This window comes from Tenebrio molitor, chromosome 2, assembly GCF_963966145.1.
Source record: "Tenebrio molitor chromosome 2, icTenMoli1.1, whole genome shotgun sequence".
NCBI classification, from domain to species: Eukaryota; Metazoa; Arthropoda; class Insecta; order Coleoptera; family Tenebrionidae; genus Tenebrio; species Tenebrio molitor.
In genome coordinates this window covers 8,330,618-8,350,531 of record NC_091047.1, presented here as the reverse complement: position 1 = coordinate 8,350,531, position 19,914 = coordinate 8,330,618, and positions in this window count along the sequence as shown.

Genomic DNA, 19,914 nt, shown 5'->3' with positions numbered 1-19,914 from the left:
TTTATACAGAGTGTTTAAATCTTTCGTGTCTGAGATTTCAATGGCCGCGACTGTACTATTCCGGACACGGAATCTGGGCCACAACTGACATTTAACTGACAAATATGTGTGAACTGGCTTTTATTGGATATAACTCAACTTTTGTCTCGATAATGCCATTTCCCTGCTTTTTTGACATCACAAGAAAAACTTCAAAGTGTCATTTATTAGTGACACTAATAATGACTGTTTACATCATTTTTTTTTGAAATGTCTAAAAAATGTTGGCCAAGATTCCGTGTCCGGAATAGTACAATCACAATTTTCTTCTTTTCCATTTTGAAACTACAATTCTGTCATGAATAATTTGTGTTCTCGTATGAAAACCAAGTTTATACCTAAATTTAAAAATGACATAAATGTAAAAATTGACAGGTGACATTTTAGTAAGTCACGCCGCACGTTTTCAGAAATGTTGTTTTCGACAAGCCCCTCTTATTTGATTTTTTGTTGTTCATATCAGATTAGTAAGTACTATTAGTAGATAGGTATTCTACTCATAATTTTACTAGCTCACGCCCGAACGAGGGGGTAGAATTGAGCATATTAATTTAGGTAAAACCATCTACGCCACTGAGATGATAAAACATGTCTCCAATTTGACGGATTTAATTCTGGCGGTCGAAACTCCACCGTAAAAAGTCCGTCAGGGGGTTCGACCTTGGGTTTTAGGGGTACTCGTAGCTACGGTGGCTGCCCCCATCACTCCTGAATAAAATGGTCGCGTAACCCGTTCCGGGTCCTTCCGTGCCCCCCGATTTGCATAAGCAGACTCAGGACGGCATAACTGAGACATAGCCGGCATAATCGAGTGATCTACGTCGTGAGTCATGGGCGTGTCGTCGTGGTCCCGCCCCAGCGTCCCGCCTATCCCGAGCACGCCGCATCGCGTCCCGTTCCAAGGCACCCTGTGATTAGGCTAATAAATAGACACTTAGGCACACCGGCGCCGACTGTCCTGACCGCCTAATCACAGGTCAAACGTTCCAAATTATACACACTTCGTAGCTGACCCGAAAGCGAGGGTGGTCAAGTCGCCCGGCTGACCTTTTCTTCCACCAAACAAACGAATCATCCGCCAACTCCGTCGATCCCGTCTTTTTTATAGGGGGGCAGTTTTCAGGGCGCCTGCAACGTGTTATTATTGTTTTTGGGGAAGAGTGAAGTGGTACGTGTGTGCATGTGTGTGTGAGTGTTTTCTGGGGCTCTAGTGGGAGTTCAGGACGTTTTTCGAGAGAATTATAAATAGCATCTACGCGCCACCTTATAATCTTTTCTGTGGTTTGTTATTATTCTAACCGTGGAATTTCTTAAACATATAACGCACCATTAAGAGCCCATCACCATGGGCTAAACGTACCATTAGCGAGCTCTAATGAAATCTCCCAATAAAATAAATAATGACGGGTATGCTGAATCGGCCGCATTTTCCACGCAAAAACATTGTCATCACTTGCAATTTATTTAATGGCTCTAGCTTTCATGTTACAATAATCATTTAACCGCTCCCAAGGTAAGTACATTTTCACATACTGTAAATTTCATTGCGCTGGAAAAATATACTGCCTCATAGGTATGTGTACATATTCAAAAGTACATTTTATTTTTATTTTTTCACGATATCGCATCAAAACATGAATATATTATTTTTCATTATCTGCTGACAGGGTACGTATAAATAATTGTTCTTGTGTTTAGTTGTGTGCATCTGTTGCTTTTTAATTTATTTATTAAACATTAATTCCAAGATAAGCCCCGAATTAGCATTAACACGTCATTAAGCTTTCTGTCTGTAATTAATTTAAATTTATATTTCATTAAGGCCTCTATATTTTCTTTTAATGATGTGTTAATATAAATAACACATTATAATATAAGATGTGGGAATATAAATTTGAGTTCTGGTTTGATAAACCACGAGGGTAACATCAATAAAAAAAATCTTTCTTCAGTTGTCTTTACTGTATGTACTTGGGTTTTCAAAAAATATAAATTGCCAAACTTTAGAAGAGAATTTTTATTTTTCACCAGATCAAACTTATCTTAAAGATGAATAAATTTTGTTGTAGTCGCTCAGTTTTCTTTTTCAGCTTGTATTATTTTTCAAAAATAGGTACAACACAGCTCAGCTCAAATTAAATTGTCTTATTAGAATTTTTTATCACCAAACTTACGATTTTCTCATAAACCCCGTTCACGTTGTTTAGGATAATAGGAGGCCATGATTTATTTTTTTAACGTAGGACACACTATTTTTTTTCCGTCACTAAAGTGATATACGGATCTATCAAAATACATATACATAACATGTTCCTGAATTTTCCGCGATGTCTGAGTATTCCTCTATTGCAAACTAGTAGAACTGACAACAATGCACTAGATATTTACGCTATTTATAGCCTCAAACTTGGAAAAATATAACCTAATTCAACAGACAGTTTTACTACCAAATTAAGTGCACCATTTCCATGGCTTACCACGTCAAAACAACGTGAATGCATTTTATTCACAATTTGTAAAAAATACAGGGTCATTATAAATGATTGTCCCATCGCAGTAGGCGTTGGTGAAGTAGTTGCATGTGCCGCAAGCCTCATAACATGAGTGAGACTAGTATCGCCGATAGTGGAGATCTGTCTACTATTATAGTTTGTCTAACGTTGCGAGGGCTGGTGGCACATCTAAAATTTGTGTGAGTTTTCAACGCCAACTTCGATGGGACAATCATTTATAACGCCCCTGTATTTCTCATCACTTATAATTTTTTTATTCGTATCTACGTTGAACCTTTCCTGCCAATCATTTGTTTGTTGTGTTTAAACTCCTAGTGCAAAAAGTTGGTAGGTACGAGTATGTGTACGTACTCTATAACAATTTAAGGTCCTTGGGAATTTATTATTTTTTTTTATTTCTGTTTATTTAATACAAGAGAGAATAAAGAAATAGGATGCTAAAAGGATATCAACCATAATATAAAACAAAAGAACCTGTTATCTTATAGAGTGATCAAAAAACAAAGTCCGTGGCGTTTGTTTATGGATTTAAATGTTCCTCATTTATTCATTTATCATAGGTATGTTTAATAATCAATGATATGACTCGTGAAGCCAGAGCAGGAACTAGGTTTTACTCCTAGATGTCATCGATAATAATCACATCACTTGTTGTAGCTGATAGTGGAATTCCACAACTGAATCCTAATACTAAAGATGTTGTTTTTAGGAATGTAAACTAAATGTAAAATAAATTAATCTAACGGTGAATACAGTTAACAGAATTTAAAAAAAAACAAATAAACTAGATACATAAAGACACTTGTTATCTTGGTGTGCAATGTCCCTCCTCTTGCACTTGCTTGAAAGATATCCTACGCTGTGTATTATCAGAAATAAGCTCCTCAGTTTTAATATTTCAATTTGTAAAAATATAATCTTGTAACAGATACGAGAGGTTTAATTAATTTTTAAATAGAAGAACTTGTGTTACTCTAGTAATAAATTCATTATTCGGGTTCTACCTGGGTTAACAACAACATAAAGATTCTCACTTTTTAGAGGGATGAAATTTCAACGCAAGCGCCAGCTGTAAGATTCAAATTGTGATACCCTCATTAGACTTTATAATCCCTAATTAAATTCATTAAATTGCAATCCAAATAATTCTAAACCTGTATTTAGTTTTTTTACTTCAAATTACCCTAAGTAGACACCTTAATTATAAATTATATGTGTACCTACATGTGTACATGTATTCTTTTATAAAAAATTATTGTTTTTTTTTACTTTTTTCATTCTCCTTGAGAATTAAAACATATGCTACTAAAAAGAGTGTAAATAAGAAATAAACAAATATCTGGATTCCAAAGTGGAACTTTGAGACACTCCATGCCTATTAGACACTCACTAAGTGCAAATAATCAGCAAAAATAAACAAGATGTCGAATGTAGTACTGCTGAGTTCTAATTTTGCAATAATAGCAATAGTGCCACTGTAGCAAAAACAAAATTCAATTTTTTTCACTCACTGATGTAGACTAGGTAAATGTCAATTGTTCAAATTAATACAAATACAAGCACAATTTAAAGATAAGCCTGGATTGTTAATTTAATTATTTGAAATTGTTGAAAAAAGGGCGACTGTAAAATTAAATTAAATAATAAGTTAAATTAAAGGAATTGAGGAAGAAAGATAGCGAAGAAACGAAATATGTAATTTTAAGCACCAATTACCATAATCGTGCTAAATTTTTGGCTGCATACCTAAACAACTCACTTTTTGCCTGCCCAACCTCGTTTCGCTCAAAAAAATCTAATTATTCGGTATTTAAGCGTCAAGATGTAACTCGTGTCAGCTCAGTTATCCTGATAATTATCGAGTCCATTTTTTATCCCGAAGACCCATCGATAGATCCCAACATGACAAAGATCCGTGTCGACATTCGCCCATACACAAAAACCGTTCCTCGACCAGTGATTTATGATGATGTAAGTGGTAAATATGGTCCGTCGGTCGAGCCCAAGCGGCGTGTGAACTCCTGCAGCGCGTCCGCAACTCCGGTAGTCGGAGCCCCGTGGAGGAGTCCCGCTGCGACAGTGGCGACCCCTGCTGGTGCGACACAACCGCATCGATCGTAGCCCGCGGCCATCACACACCCTGCCACAAAATGGTCGACACATTCACAATATCTCCGATTTCGTCGTCTCCATTCCCATATCTTTCTTTCTATCGACGAAAAACGCACTTTTACTGTTACGACCCCGACCTGAAGGGTCGCATCCCGCGCTCTTTATCGCCCTTTTTATTGCCCTTTTTACACCAACCTCGGTTTTATTGCGTCCTTATGAAATTGGAAATGCACAATCAGCGCAATAACAAATGGAGTTTTTAGCGTTTTTGGGCGGGTAATGGAGCGCCCTGTAATTTACCGCGCAGTTTTCGACGGACATTATCTTACAAAATATACGGTCGGCCTTTATTTACAAAAACAGATAACGAAAATATTTTAGTCTTTCGCAAGTAAAACCAGAAACAAGTCTTGATTTCATACATTTTTCATCAATTCTGATGCAACTGACACCTAACCTAAAATTCGTTTCAGATCTGGTACAAGTATTTAACATAAGCAAGAAGTTAAAAGGAAAATTCTGTAGCACAGAGGGCTAAAATTATTCTTGCATTTACCACTATTAAAATAATAAGAAATATTTTTAACATTATGAAATGAGGTTAGATTTAAATTGTCATTTGACAAGTACCTACTTTGATTTAAAAGAAAACTACTAGAGCGATGGTGGATTCAAATAGAGTAACCAATTCAAGAAGAATAACAAGAAGATGATTACAAGGAAAATATTTTTTGGTACTCCACGATTTCCACGTAAAAAATAGGTGCTCTGGTGTTGGTAAGTGTTACATTTTTTTAATTAACATTCTTGGACGTGATTATACAACTGTTGGGTATATTTCCGTGTGCGAGAAAAGCGATTGGTCCAGTGTGTTAAATGATTTCTTCTGTCAAGAATCGCTGTCAGTGTGGCACAATAATTATCGACTATTACATTTTTTCAGTGGTGGAAAAAAGTGGCACGCCTCAAGGCGCCAAATTGGCGCCCTTTCTAATCTCGCTGTTAGCAAGTGTTCAACGTAATTAGATTATGACAGAAGTATGCATATCTGCACGTATGACGGATGATACCTAGGGGTGTGATTTTATAACAGTCCGACCAACTTTAAAAAATTCCAATAATGCGACGAGAGGCGGTCGGGGAAGAATTGAGATTGGAGATCGCGTGCGTGCCAAACGGCCGCGGGCGCTGAAGACTCCGGCCGTTGAGGGCCCCTTCATTAGACCCTCGCCCTCGCCGCCCGTCAAGCATTACCATACCTAATTATACACGTGGTCAAAGAATGCTCGCTAACGATACCAGAACTCACAAACACCGTCTTTTCGGACAGATCGTATGACATGTGCATGAATTAAAAAGACATCTCGGTTGAAATTTCGTCGAAATAAAAGACACCGAAATGGGGGGCTTGCGCCGGCTTTAATTTCTGCTAAACTTTCACCGCGTCTCGTATTCATATCAGGGGCGGAGAACGAGCAAAAAATTCTTAATTTTTGTATGACAGGCGGAGAGTATTTTGAGGGCGTCGGTCACGTCATGACAGGTATTCTGGACAGGCGCTGGCTCGCTCTTTTGGGCGATGACCGCATAACGTATTCAAAATTGTACAAAAAGTCTAATGTCCGGCATATGTGGGGCTATGTCAAAGAGGGACGGTCACGTCGGAAAGACGGAAAAGTTCAAATTTTAATTGAACTGCTTGGACCCACCAGGAAGAAAAATACGAGACCAGGAAACGACATGATAAAGAGCTACAAATAATTTTTTTATTGAGTTGATTTGTGTAAAGGAGTTTTAAGTAAAACTTGTCAAAATCGGATTTGACTGAATTGAGGGAATAGGCTTGAGAAATTGTAGACAGAGAGATCCTCGGAGAAGATAAATGTTAGGTCAAATGTCGACTTGCTTTTTGAGTACCAACTAAAAATTTATAAAATCATGTAATTAGTATTGGACACGACCTAAACTAACCTCCGCTAATGTCATGGCTTTACGACACTGAACATTATTTTTAAATGTCAATTAAAATCTCATTACAATTATAGAAGAATTTAGCATTTGATTGTAAAGCCACAATGTGACCAAAAAAAAAAAATGCAAGTAAAGTTATTTTATCATAATTTAATAATCTTCTGTATCAATATTTTTTGATGTGCGAAAGAGAAACTAGAATTGAATTAAATCTGATTCAAGTATCCTAACAAAAATTTGGTATCATAAGTGAGTCTTAGTGAAACTAAAAGTAGTGTCACAAAGGAAGTTTCTGTGAAATTGTTTTTGTTTTTTGTTTTGTTTTTTGTTTTGTTTTTTACGTATTACGTTGGTATTGCTATAATAGCACGCTGGCCGGCGTCCGGCATCTCTAGCGAGCTCCTGTTAATAATTAAAACATTTGACATAAATTTCACCATAACTTATGCCACACAAAAGTCTCTAGATGATTTCATAATTAGATTTGGTAATTGTTCACTTTAACTACTTCTGAAATTTTCGCGTTTTTTCTAGCTAGACAGTCTCAGGGCGTCCTCCTAGATCATGTCCCACCATTCAAACCTTGTGCAAATGCCTTTTTTTTCTCTTGTTGTGTTTCAAGGTTGCGTCAAGGTCGCGCCAAGTCTTAGTATAACTAAAGGGTAAGGAAAATTTTCACTTGCACAAGGTTTGACTGGTGGGAAACGATGTAGGAGGACGTCCTGAGGCTCTCTAGCCAGAAAAAACGCGAAAATTCCAGAAGTAGTTAAAGTGAACAATTACCTTAGATTTTTGCGCTTTTATCAAATTAATGCGATAAAGTAGAAAAAATAGTACATATATTACACTCGGTTTATAAGACGCACTGTGACACTCGTTCCTCACTGCGTTCGTCGTGCCCCAACCAATCAAGGGTCTTATTATAAAACTCGTATAATAATATACTATTGCTTCGATGCCTAGCAAATGTTTTGCTTCAAAGGTTTGTTTTATTGAATCTGGTACCATCCAGATATTCTCAAAATGTTTCCTTGCGATTAAAAAACATATTTTACTTCTCTTACTGAGAAAAAAATGTCAGTCAGTCAAAAAGTCTCATTGATAACAGGCATTTTTCGAAATATACTAAAAAAATTGGTAAGAATTCTACAGTATATAAAGAACATTATATTTTATGAGGTAGGTACAGACGTTGACCAAAATAAAATAGGACAAAGTAAATTTCGATTGCGTAATTCGATATTTTTGCGAAATCCATCTCTTAGGAAACAAAAGTGTCAAAAACAAAAAAACAATTCTGATAAGTGTCATCATTCGACAATATTTCAAAAACTCAGAATCATTCAATTGAACAAAATGACAGTGACGAGATGACAAGTGAAAAAACACAACCTAACTTTTTGTAAATCAATCGTCAAGTCAAATCAAGTTGTAATCTGAGACACATACGCCTGAGTTACACTACACAAATTTTTGAATTGTGAAACTGTCTAAGGTAACACTTTGTCCTATTTTATTTTGGTCAACGACTGTACATAATTCTAGTGTAGCAATTTCAAAAAAATTTTTTTTTTCTAATACTTTGTTCTAACAGTATAGTTTCTAAAATATGTCTTCAAAATACTGTAGTGAAATTCCTAAAATTTACCAATTTATGGCTATTAAAAAAAAAAATCTCAAAGCGGTAACTACGAAAAATGCGTTGTTTCTGAAAATAGTTTTTAAAATGACTGCCATAATATGCTGCGCAGAAAAAATTAGGGCTGTCAATTAGGGTAAATAAAAACATATCCCCGGTGTGCAGGTTTACGTTTTTATTTAGCTTATCCCTAACTTTTTGTATTGAATGTATCAAATTTGTTGTGTCTTATATCCCTTCAGTGGACATGTCTTTATCACCAGTATCAAAATATTTTTTTTTTTTTTAATTTTTTGACCGGCGAAATTAATTTTCAAAACCTCCCCATTCCCCCAATTGTCAGCATTTTTTTTTTTGGTATAGACTATAGACATGCATGCTGATACCTAGGAAGAAGCGTAGTCGTTTCTTCAGCAGAACTGCTGAAAACCTCGCAGCCATTTGGAAACTTTTTTTCGTGCAAGTCCAAAAGACCGACAGTAAAAAGTTTTATAATTTAAAAAAATTATTCCATTTTAGATTAGGATATCACTCTTTCCAATCTTCATTGACTTCTTGATCCACAATTAGAATGTTTTATGTTTATGCAAATATCTGTTCAACTCATTCTACTGAAGAAAATTCTTTAGCGTTGCAATCTATCGTGACAAAACGTGCACAATTATTTGAATTCATAAAAACGGAACAAGTTAGGCAAACAGAATGAAAGGGTAACTGCAATAGCGTCAAAGAAAGAAAAGAAAGAGTTTAAATTTGATTCTGTATTGCTCCCTTCCTTATGAAAACCCACGTCAAAAATATTAAATTTTTTGGACTTTGATGTATAAAGTGTGACAGTTCTTAACCCCATCCCTCAGACCATCGGGGCTGCGCCCCAGCATGATAAACACGGCTTTAATAATGTTTGTTAAGCGATTTTTGTCGGCGACCTTTGTCCTACATTTTCATTTCTTGGTAGATTGGCAATTTGCCTTCTCTGACGTCGGATCCGCAATTTGATTTATGTTTCCCTATTAATATTTGTATTGATAATGACGGGTGCGTAATAGGCCCTCCCCAGCCATGTGGTCCCGCCGAGATCATCTCATGGTTAATTAAGCAATGGAGAGAGACATGGGGTGCGTGCTTCTATGTAAATATCACCCAGGGACAATTTCAAGCTCTTTTAACCACCGCTCGACAATTACTCCGCAATTTAGATATGTATCGGAGATCATTAAATAAAAGATAAGGGGGGGACTAAATGTAAAAATAACGCTGGCGCAAAAACGACAAAGGAAATCGTTTCGCGGCTGGATTTCGTCGATTAGAAAAATGATGTAATTTCAGCAGCGTTATTAGAGAGGCAGCAAAGAGGATAAATGAGTTCCGGTCCGAAGAGCAGTATGATTCCATCGTGGTGGGGCCCGATCGGAATGCAATAAAAAAAGATGCGAAACTATAAAACTAAGATGAGGTCTAAAATAGATTAGCGAGCACTTAAGTCGGATTGTGGGGAAGTTATTAAAAAAGCCGTATAAGCAGTGGCGGAACTAAATGGACGTTTTATGGTCCCGAAATGAGACAGGGACACCTTCAAATTTGATTTTAAATACGCTCACGTTTCAAGCAACAATCAATTTTTGTTGCAGACAATATTTCACAGGTTAAATACCAGTACATTTTTTTACACTTAACAAAAAGTTAAATTCAGGTCACTAGTCTTGAGATGACGGACTAAAGCAACCCCAAAGTGTGATGAAAGGTAATTAGAACAACAAAGCTTTGATGTTGGAAAACTTTTGATAAGTTCTCAACTATCTAGTTTTGATCTACAAAGGCACGACCTTGTGCTGCTAAATGCATTCTGAGACAAAGTGCCAAATTAATCTTTATCATCTTTGGAGCTACATTATGTACTTGACCTGCTTAATAATTTGAATCTTCAAATTTTCAAAGCAATTTCCAAACTACCACTACTTTCAAAAAAAATTTAGAAGTATACCTAATGAAATATTTTTGTATGAAGTATTTTTGTAACAAGATTCATAAAAATATTGCTTCATATCAAATTGTCAGGAACTGGTCCAAAGATTTTATAAATTTTGCCATGATTAATCAGAATTGGGAGGAATTTCCTACAAGATTTGTTAGATTGAAAATAATTCATGGGTTCACTATTTTGACGAAAAGACATAAGTATGGTGTGAAAACACCAGGGCTCACCAACTTTCGAGCAACCCTCAAATCTTTTAGATCTCATTGATTCCTGATTAATTCCAAAATTAAAAAGTAGATTTTTTCATGTGATGAAGCAGTTATGATCGCGGAATAAACAGAAGAATTGTTTACTGAGAGCATCGAAGCACTTAGTATCAGTACACCACATACTATTACGTTGGTATCTCAGATGAATCTTTTTACATTGTTACTTCTGAGTCAGAAACAATAAATGATTAACGTCTTTCGCATATTAGAGACAACATTAGATACTATTTAACTCTAAAATGGTCACGGCATTGAGGCCGGATTTATTTATCATTACGGATATTCCTATCAGGTAATAATAAATCATTACTTTTATCTTATCGTCATTTCTTTTTCTATAGCAATTAATGACATGCAATTAATTTATGTAATTTTGGCATTACAATACTATCATTAGAATTAATTATTAAGCATATTGTAATGTTATTTGTATACAGGGTGATTTTGAAAGTTGTGCAGAAATTTTAACCACGAGCTACTGGCTTCATGTAGAACTCGGAAAAAATATTTTAAAAATTTTATGTCAAAAAATAAAATTGCATTTATTTTTTGAGTTACAATTTTTTTTTAATTGCTTTTAGTTTTCTACGTTGTCCTACAACCTCGTAGGTAAAATTTCAGTACATTTTAAAAGTACACCCTTGTATATCTATCATGTTTTATAAAATGTCATTTTATTTTTTGACATAGATTTTTTTTATTTTTTCCGAGTTCTACATAAAGCCAGTATCTCGTGGTTAAAATTTCTGCACAACTTTCAAAATCACCCTGTATGTTCTGTAAACCTAGTTAAACTATAACTAGCATCGAAATAATTTATTAAACGTATAAATCTTGTTTATCTTAAAGAAATTGTAGCTCTAGTTGTTATTTATGTGTTGCAGATTGTCATTTACATATTAAAAAGTGAAATATACAGTTCTACAAACGTTTGAAAGTCTCTTTGTTAATTCAAAAGAAAATAAGATATAAATCAAATTATAAATTACAATTCTAATTAAAAAAGGATATTATTTTCTGCAACTGGCGATATAGATTTTATGGCAAAGTGGAATAAATGACGGACTTTTGTGAGCATAATTTTAAATTTCTGTTTTTGAAGACAGATTGGCATGGGCTGCTGTAACTTGTAACTGTAACTGCCTCATCATGCAAAGTAGAAGCCTGATAGAAAAAAATGTTAAAACATAATTTCAATAATAATGTTGAAAAATATCAAATTAAAACTGTTTTAACTTAAATTAAAAATCTGAAATTGAATAACGGTAGAAGCATCAGTTTTTATGAAAGTATCTAAATATTTTTTGTTTTGTTTTTTTGTATCAAGCATTGATAATAATTGATGGATATTGTTATAAATGAAAGAACAATGAGTGAGAGTGAAAAAAATCGTACGCCTCTGTGTGGCCGTGAATACCTGAGCCGGGGTCAACCTGGCTTAAGAAAAAAACGACAGAAACGGCCAATAATTGCGTGATAACTGCACGATCCATCATAAGAGTACAAACATTACCCAAAAACATAATTTACAATCCATTCCAGCTTTTAATCTACTAATCAATCTATCACATTTTGTCATGAAAATTACCCCAAAAAACCATAAACTCTCGTTTCCAAGTATTGTTTACAGCGACCCTCACCGAGATCCTTTGTCTAAAGCGCACCAGGTCCACTGAAACATCATAATGGTACAGACACGAACCATTATTTATTAAAAAAATCCAAGCAAATTAGCCACACTTAAGTGGGGCGGGGGAGGGAGTGGACCAACAACAGATTTATAGGGATTTGAGGGCGCTTTTGAAGATACCGACACCCTTTTTAAAATATATCGCGTGATGACCATTCTATTACGTTCTGAAAGGAGAAAACAAAAAAATAAATCAAGATCGGTTCGTTACGTTTTTAAACAAATAGCGTCCGGGGTGGGGCGCCGCTTTACCAACCAACAAAAGGAAATTAATTAATTTGTTAATTGATGTTCGGTAGTTTGAGGTTGGTTTCTCGTAATTAACGAGTGGAAATATTGGGTAACGGACGTCACTCCATCACTCTCGTCGTCAATTTCCACAAATAAACATTAGTCAAGTCGTTTCAACAAATATTAACTCCGGAGTTAATTATCTTACTACCACACCAAAGTGACCACTTTGACCCCGGCTCATAACCAACTTATTTAAAAGTTTGAAAGTTTACAGGTGAAGCGTGGCGAAGGGGGTTATTGCTTCGGCGCTGAATGCCAAAATGGTCCCAAAGGTCGGTTTCATCAATTTACCGATTGTTGACCGACCTAAGCTTGGATTCAGTCGCCGACCCTTAATAACCATGCTCCCAAAATTCTGTTAAGAATGCTGAAAAAATAGGAAGTCCTGTTGACCTAGTCCTAGAGTGTGAATTCCTTAAAACAGAGGTTGCGACAGAGAACTCCTTTCAAAATCAAAATATCGGGCGTTGAAGAGTCGATTGTGAACGCACCATTCGTGCGTCTGCAGAGTAAAAACACAAACAACGCAACAAAAAGTGAGGTTAGATTTAAACAACTGATTCGTGATCTGTAATCCGTGGTGCGTAATTGTTAAGGATTATTAAAGAGTTAAGGTGGTCTGGTAGTAATAAGAAGCTAATGTTCTATAATGGAGATTCTTCCAATTCCTTACGTAGGTATAAAATTCGATCTATTTTTCTTAAGTAAGTTAATATAAACATTTTGTCAATATCCGTTCTAATGTATATAGTTTTGCTTTCTTTCTTTCTTATTCTTCTTCGCAACTTCGTTCCGATTTTGAACCAGTTCAAGAGTACCTAGTTGTCGTTGTTAGCATCAAGAGAGTTTGTCACTCTTCTTCTCCGGCAGGTTTTTCTTCGCCTCTGATTCCAATTAGTTAAGTGTGGCGAAACCGGTCACCGTGAAAACAAATCGATTCGAGTTTTAAGTATGTCTATGAAAAATGGAGTCCATACGATCGTAACGTAATACGAAACAAATTAAAGCGTTCGTTAAGTGCCTCCGCAGAGATTATTACTTGTAAAAGGCTCGTTCTATTCATTTCCTGTTACGGAAAGCAAACAAGATCTCTTAAAAAAGCTCGCTCGTATACATGGAGAATTTACGATATCATCTGTTCCAGGGGGGACGCCTCCAGGTCAGGTGTGTCTCACACATGCATATACAGCGTGTGCACTGATCACAAATTATTATCGACGTTTAATAAAGCGTCGTGATAGTTAATTGAGTCATAAAATTGTGTATTAATTTGGCGGTGCAGGGCGTGAACAGGTAGCAATCAGGTCATGATTAGACCTAACTAACGGGCTACCGGTTAATTGGGGGTTCAGTGGAGGGCGTAACTACATCAAACAATCACTCGGGTGGTGTTTCACGGACATATACGCACAGTCCAGGTGGGCCAGGACCGATTTAAATGGATTTGGCGAAGGAGCGCCCCAAGGCGGAGGTCGGGTTTTTTTCTGGGTGAGGAAATGCGTCTAGCGGAATTAATAAAATTCCAAGAAAAAATAAAGGGGATGGATACCGACGTTTTAACACATCGTGATCAAGCGGGAGAACGGTGGGAGGCTTTGAGGATGAAAGGAGCTCTGTAAAAGTTTTACTTTCAATTTAGATTGCACAAGTTATAAAGGGCTGGGCGGTTGGTATTTTACAAAGATGCTTAATTAGCTTCCATAAATTATGCGCTGCCAAGATTTAAAGAATTTTCGAACGCTGTCAAGACAAAAGGATAATAATCGGGAACCAAGCAAAACTAGTAGGTATTGAGCATGATGAAATCAACCGAGTTCCACATGTTGTAATAGTAAATTCATGAAGTGCAAAGAAAGTAACAAAGAAAAATTAACACAATTAGTGAAGAAGATCAAAATAACTATCATCTTCTAGCCCTGAATCCATTTCCATAGACTCTGGAAATAATGAAATATGTTTCTCTTTATACAGGTGTTTCTGAAATAGGTGCATTAATTTTAACTGGTAATAGAACTCATCAAAAGGAACAACTTTTCTCTCTGTCATTTTGGCGAAAAACGTTGCGTAATGGCTTAAAAAACTAGGAAAGATTTTCCTAAAACCGTTCATATCTCCAAAACTAAGCTACCTTAGTGGATTTTTTGCTATACGGCTAGATTTATTTGAATTTCGATTTCGGCGTTAAAACACGTTTTCTGGATGAAAATGGATGTTTTTTTCATATTAGCGCTGATCTCAATTAGCCATTGTAGTATTTAGTGGCGTAGGGCTACTTTAGCGAAAAATCTCTCCAATTTTTTTTTGGAATTAAACATCGTTTTTCGGCAAAATGGTAGATAGAAAAGTTGTTCCTTTTGACGAGTTCTATTACCAGTTAAAATTAATGCACCTATTTCAGAAACACCCTGTATACACCGTTTTGGAAATATTAGTTAATATAACTACATATTCCAAAATAGTATGTTACACTCGTTTAATAAGACGTATTATCACATTCGTTCCATTAAAGCACTTCTCGCTACGATCGTCGTGCTTTAAACACACTCGTGTAATAATAAAGCGTCTTATTAAACTCGTATAATAATATAGTATTTCATCACGCAGAATGATTAAGAAAAGTTAACTTTTGGAGGAACATTTTTAATGCTTTGTTAGTTTAGATGTAACTTTTTTCAGTTAAACGAAATTACAATAATTTCTCTCATCTGTTTATTAAACTTTGTTTTACCAAAATTTTACAATCCCCAAAAATAGGTGAAAGTAACATGTTTATCAAATTATATTTATTTTGTCTTTTATTTACAACAATTTTCTTATCTACTTATTTAATGATAATAAATAAATTGTGTTCAAATAAAAAGCGATGATTAAAAGACCGACTTGGTAATATATATGTATTAGTAATGACAATGACAAATTCAGTTTTTTTGCTAACGTAAAGTGTATATTGTACTCCTATTTACATTTTTTTTTGCCATTTATTTAAATAAGTTTGTCTATTTCTAATTTCGTAAATCCTGATCCACTTCATCATATTTTTACAAATTCCCAAGTTTTATTCTTATTTCAACATGTATACAGCAGCATAATTGGATTTCTTTGCTCTTTACGGAGATCAAACTTTAAACCCTAAAATGACTGCTTCAGCTTCTTCGAAAATATGATGGAGAATCATCAGAATCACTTTTGGAACCCATTCTTCAAAATTTTGTAAAAAACAAACGTGACAAGTAAAACAAACTGTTTAGGTATACAGAGTATTTGTAAATTATTGTCTGGTCCAACTTGCTATGAAGACATTTTGAAAGTGCCGCTTGATATGTAGAATAAATTCGGCAAATTCTAAATGTCACATTTTCAGGTTAGGTTGTTCGCTAAATCTTACCCTCACAAATTTTCCCAGGCTGTTTAGCTCTAAATCCGGACGTGTTTGCAATTTGTATTGAAAAATATAGATTTTTGGTGTTTATTAACTGTAACAAAACGAATATAAGGAACGAAAACTGGATTGAAAACGCGAATAAAACGCCATTAATGTCAGAAGTGAGAGTTAATAATAAATTAAAATTGGGCATCTGTTTCAAAGAGGTGGCATAATACCTAATATTTTTTTCCAAAGCTGGCTTGACCCGAGAATCATTTATAGATATACCCGGTATAACACAACCTTGGTGATGGCAAGTGTGCTCACTCTGATTTAAATAAAATGTAAAAAGATCACATCTCCACCCCTGGATTAAAGTGTCATTTTCTCGATTTCCTAAGGTGTAGAAATTCATATTTTAGAGTGTTAATCAGACAAATAACAATACGTAGGTACATTGATTCATTTTTGCTGTATGTCTGTTGTCGTTGATATAAAAAATATATAACATCTGGAAAAGGCATTTATTTCATAACTCATTTATCTGTTTATTTAATAATTGAATTAATAAATGCTATATTGTTTTTTATTTACTCCAACAACGTTGAATGCTTTAGTTTTTATTTTTTGGATCTTTTAGCTTATGAGTTTGTTATTAGGTACATTATATTGAAAAATATGACAATCTAATTTAGAATTGGTAAAGATAGTTGCGAAAACATCACTGCTCAGAAATTAATTAATATTTTTTAATTAAGTATTATCTATTGTTAGATCTAAGGCAAGTTTAGTAGATTTTCCGGAAAGAAATCAGAAAAACGGTAGAACTTGTTCAACGTATGGCTAATTCCGACTTCATTGTAAAAATCATGTGCGTACCTATTTATTGGCCCGGAGTGAACGCCGAATAAGAATTAAATTTATTTGTACAAGTCATAAAATCTTCTGCCAACATTACACCCGGTGGGTCACTAATGACCGTATAAAAAAAAACAAAAACGTCCAATTATTCAATTTCGTATAATTATACACCCATAGTCATGCTTGTACTCGATGTCCACTTGGTCACGTGCACCTAATTACATAACATGATATCTGATGTGTGTATCAGTCCTTAGTTTTTTATGCAGCTTGGCCTGTGGCGCTTATTGAAACGCTAAAAAAAGCTCCACGAAAAAGTTACACATTACAATATTACACGTGGCGTTATTACCGCGCACAAAAAGCTCTTAGACGGCACGTGCTTTTCATTAAACACCACCGCTAATCTGTCAAAAGCTCCTCAATCATGTTTATGTTTAATAAAACGCGACCCACGAAGGCTCAAATGACAGCCGGCGTCGATTCCTGTTTGTGACCCGCGGGATAACGAACGTTATGAAATTAATTGTTAGTATTTTTCCCTTTTTGGTCGAGTTCTGTTCGAGCCGCGGCGATCCCTTTTAAAATTATACTCGAAAATTGCAGTCATTTGATGTATGAAAAGAGAGTTTAAAACTGTTTGGTTTGGAGATCCCTCCTTTGACGGATGACAATTCAATATGCGATTACAGAAGGGTTCTCTCGGTGATTACAACGGGGCTGTTTTTTAAAACACACAACTGCCTCGCATAACAGCCCCTTTCATACAAAGAGCTGTTTCAATTACAAATGACCGTATTAACGATACATCACCTCGTCGAATTTAAATTAACCCGTCGCCGTTGTTATCGGGAAAAAACGGCGTGACGTCACGAGTGGCGGAGGTCCGTCCAGAAACGAAAATTATTCACCAAAAAATTGACGAAATAAGTGTGCCAGAACACGCAACGAAAATATTTGGATATCGACACACACATACTTACTATACACAAATAAAAAACATACCCTCTCTGGAATGCTGCATGAATTTGAGCATTCCTCGATAATAGTAGGTCATGAAACTCTTCATTTGTTTCTCATCAACGGCTCGATTTGAATAATTTCGCCGCCCCTTCACGTTCGGCGGAGAGGCGTGCGAATCGTTTGGAATCAGAGTATTCGACAGATTGTCTACTCAAATAAGTATCATTAGCGAGTTTTGCAGGAATTAAGGGTTGGGTCCAGAGTAACGCTGTCGCAGGAGGATTTCAGAAGGATAATATCCCCATTGGTTTGACAAACGCAGTTATTCCTGGACAAATCCCTCTATTACCATATTTAGATAGTTATTTACAGTAAGGCAAAGCTTTCGTTCACGCGAATTGCGTTCAAGTGAACGAAAGCAGCCTTACTCTTGAGTGCTGTATATGGTTTTGTTCGATACCTCCTTAGAAAGTGAGTCTGTAACTTTGTAGTCAAAATTTTAAATAAAAATAAATCACATTTTTGGACGGCTCTGTTACTACTTATGAAAAAAAATAAAATACAAAATAAACAAAGTTCTGTAACGTCAGTAAAGTGGTTGTGTGCACGTTGTGGAAATTTTGGAAATGGATGATGAAGAGTTATACATATGTTCTTGATGATATCCTGGAGGAGGCAAGGCCCCGAGGTATCAAATGTTGCCTAAAAAATCAAAATTACGTTGTCAGGAAGAATTGGAAAAATTTAGGAGTGAATGAAAACCAGTGAACCAGTGAACGAAAGTGAAGTGAACGAAAGAGAAACTTTCACCCACTGGTAACTATGGACACAGACTCACTTTCTAGGGAGGTATCGAAGAAATGAATTTTAAATTTTGAAGTAAAAAATACACCTCCGCAATAAATAACTATAACAATTTTCCCAACAATTCAAGATAAAAATTTTATGCATTGCGTTATACAAAGTCAAAAGGTGTCAAAATATTACACGTCGTGACTGATTTATTTACACTGGTCATTAATTTATTTTGGCCATCGTAAAAATGTAAATCTTAACAAACTCGATACAACTTTTTTTGTTTTTCCCCTCGTTAAATTTTCTCTGATCAAGCTCATCGTATTTTTTATACAAAAGTTGTAATATAAATTATACAGAGGCTAGTAGACACCATAAATAAGAAAACGTTAGTCCCTATTTCGATTTATAGCTGTACCATCGTGCAAAACACAACGCTTCCAAGAACATGTGCTAAAGCCAAGTAGGTATCTCAGTTGCGAAAAAATGGCGCATTCCTTTGGATTCCCGTTCCCAAGGGGCGAGTGGTTGTTTCCTTTTCGCGAGTGAAAGCTAGACAGACGTCCTGATCGGTGAGCGCCCCGTGTAATAGGAACTCATTAAAATATTTCATAGAACCTAATTTAAGGCGGTTAATTGTGTATCCGACCGCACTTTATGAAAAGTCAATCTAATTCTTGTTTCATCCACCAACGCCGCCGCGCGTCGTCTACCTGGACCCATATGTAATCGCTTCGGCTTGGCATTTCATTTGCTCTATGACAGATTCCTCTTACTAATTCATTTTTTAATTAACGGCCCATTCCCGTTTCGTCGGGACCGGACCGGGGCCCCGACGTAATCAACCACAACCGTACTCAATGAACTCGAAGCTGTTTTGTTGTGACGGATTTTATGGCTTTAGGAAAATATTGGCTCGGAATAGTAATGATCCGAAACAACCTTCACCTCTGAAGACCGTAAATAAAATGTTACGCTACAGATGCGACCGCTCTTCATTACCTCCAGCCGATAATGGAGATTTAACAATTAATCCCGACGGTCTCGTTTTTGCGGTTTCCCCATTTTATCGAACCATTATCTTCACTTTCGTCTTTCCGCTTCTTCACCCGACCAAAAACTCATTCATTACTTGGTCCCCTTGCGCGGTCATCCCGAAGCTTTATAGTTCCTCATTATAACACTGGAATTTCTAATGCAAATTTAGCCTCTATGTAAATAATTTTGTTTTGTATTTTATCGTGGTCGTGACATGAGGGCGTGAAAATTACTACTAGCTAGAGGCATCTCTGGCACAGGACCGGTCTTAGGAAATGCGAAATTCAGAATCATCCCATTAATATTATAATAAGTATCGTTTACGGAATAATAATTTAACATACCAACAACTGAGCGGGCATCGTAAAGAGTACTCGTTCTGACACCG